Source organism: Silene latifolia, chromosome 4 (assembly GCF_048544455.1).
Source record: "Silene latifolia isolate original U9 population chromosome 4, ASM4854445v1, whole genome shotgun sequence".
NCBI classification, from domain to species: domain Eukaryota; kingdom Viridiplantae; phylum Streptophyta; class Magnoliopsida; order Caryophyllales; family Caryophyllaceae; genus Silene; species Silene latifolia.
In genome coordinates, this window is record NC_133529.1 from 61,987,417 (window position 1) to 61,990,155 (window position 2,739).

Here is a 2,739-nt window from a genome sequence, read left to right on the forward strand (position 1 = left end):
ATGAAACAATTGATGTAAGAATGAATTGCTTATTATAAATACAAGTAGTTGTGATTTATAATTCTATGACCCATTTTAAGTAATTGTAATTGTGAATTACTAGTTAATTTTTGTATGTGATTTATTTCATTTATATAATGATTTTTAATTTGTTAAAAATGCATTAGTTAAATGACATGTCTAGTAACATGTTCAATTTGTCACACAATACAAATTAACAAATTGACAAAGTTAAAATGGATCCATATTACACTATATGTGCCGTGTAAAATGGGAGAGGAAGGAGGATTTGTGTTTTGTTATTTTAATTAGTGGGTAACATCATGATTACCTACTAATCATAGGTATGCATAACTATACTCTTGAGAAGAGAAAAATGCAAATGCATTGGGCACTCTACCCATGCACAACCGGTGGCCTCCTCAATAATACACTCAAGTAATGTATTTTCTTTTCTCTCTAATTCATTCTAATTAGTTTACAACTTGAGAAAAACTTATCTCTCCAGTTTTGGTGTTGAACAAAATAATAAACTCACATAAATCTCTAATATTATTTACATATTACTATAAGTAGTAATCTCATAACATTAGTATTTTAAGCACACAAATATTAATTTCTAGTAACCAAATTAATATTTGTATTAAGAAGGATTTCCTTGGTACAATCCTTGAGGAGTAGATCTTGCAATTAGATCTAGGGTTTGTGGGGCATTTGGATTATTCTTAAGAAGACTAACTTGGTAGGAGACCAAATTAGTATAAACCATTTTCGGCCTCCTTGTAAGAATGACTAAATACTTCTCTTTTATTCTAATTGTTATGCATGCATAAGTTCCTTTAAGTTTCATGACTAAAATTATAAACACTTAGATATTAGAGGGGTCTAATAAGAGATATATGAATCTTTCAGTTAGCATGTTAAACTTGATCATGAGTGAGTAGTTTCCTTAGCTAGGGTTAATGGGTAATTAGGGGAAACCAACATGGGGAATGATTCATGCTTAATCTAATATGTTCACATAATTTATTTGCTTGCTTGTTGTGATATCAACTTATGCACATGTTATGTTTGATGAAATGCGAGTCTATGAATTCTTGCATTTTTTACCCATCACTTATCTTTTCAATGAGGCTTGTAAGACATAAACTAACTCGAGCCTCATTAGACCATGCATAATTTTGAATAGGAAGGATTAAGTCGACTTGTAGGTGTTGTACAATCTAATCGATTCGGCTCTGGGACCCAAACCCTCTTAGGGATTGTAAGATATACACTAACTCGATCCCATCACAACAATAATTGCTTGCTTATAACTTGAGAGTATGTTCGTATGATCAACTCCCATGTATTCCCCTATGAACCCATGATACCCTAGTGTTCTTAATCAATTGTTTACACCTTCATTTTATTTACCTTGCTTTGTTTTTATTGTTGATTAGTTTTAATTGATCTCCTATCTCAACCCCAAATTGTGACACCCTAAGACACGACCATTTACAATTGAAAATCCTACATCAATACCCGTCCCTTGGGATCCGACCTTTACTTACCTCTTTACTAAGAGTAGTTGGTAAAGTTATAAATATTGTTTTGGTTGGGTAACTTTTGACGACAAGTTTTAAGCCTTCGAACCAAAAATGGCGCTGTTGTCGGGGACGGTGTGAACTTGATTTGATTTTCATTGACTGTTTTTAGTTGTGTCTTTCTTTTCCTTGTAGAAATCAAACTCCTCAAGGTTGTTCTAATAGTTTTCAAGTTGTTTGATATTTTGCATGTCTAGGAGATCACAAGGTAACGTTTTACCCATTGATCTTGAAATTGAAAGGACCTTGACCAACAATAGAAGACTTGCTAGAAATACTTCAAGGGTTGTAGGTATTAGTGAGATTGTGGACACTCAACCAAATAACATTGAGTTTACCAACCCTTTTGCAAGAGAAGGAGAGGACAACCCAATACAAAACCACCCACAAAATCAACCCACAATGCCTAAATTTTCATCACATTCCGTACCAACCGAGGAGAACCTACCAAATGGTACTCTTACACCACAACATTTAACCGGTAATTTCATTGCCAAATCCGCATTCATACAATTAGTTGAGAGAAGTCAATTTAGAGGGATGCCTAGTGAAGACCCTCATTCTCATATGGAGACTTTTTGTGACTATTGTGATGCGATTTCTCAAACCGGAGTTACTCAAGACCAAATCTGATGGGTCTTATTTCCTTTTTCTTTGATTGGTACCACGAAACAATGGTTGAAAAGCCTAGACAAGGGTACTCTTGGTATTGATTCATGAAAGAAATTGGCACTTGCATTCTACAAGAAATTCTATCCTCCGGAGAAGACTAATATGTTGAGAGCCCAAATCACCGGGTTCAAACAAAGGGATGAGGAATCTTTGTATGAAGCATGGGAGAGATTCAAGGACACTTATCGATCTTGTCCACACCATGGACTTAGCGAGTGGTTCCTTGTACAACAATTTTGGAATGGTCTATATGAAGACTCCCGAAACATTCTCAACATGGGATCCTATGGTATGTTCACCGAAGTTGATGACAATCAAACATGGAACAAAATTGAGGAAATGGCGGTCCATAACTCGCAATATAGTAGACCTCGGAAGGCTACTAGAGGAGGAAAGCATGAGGTGGACTCCATTACTCAATTAGGTGCTCAACTAAGTGCTCACATTGACACCATTAATTTGAAGTTTGAGAAGGCCATGG

The 2,739-nt window shown here is 35.2% G+C and overlaps 1 non-coding gene across 1 annotated transcript; it reads right to left on the reverse strand.

Moving 5' to 3' along the window:
* Window positions 1-2,360: 2,360 nt before the first annotated feature.
* Window positions 2,361-2,467, reverse strand: LOC141654524 (small nucleolar RNA R71). Its single transcript, XR_012548082.1, has one exon. It is a non-coding gene; the product is annotated as a small nucleolar RNA R71 (small nucleolar RNA).
* Between the last annotated feature and the right edge of the window lie 272 nt (window positions 2,468-2,739).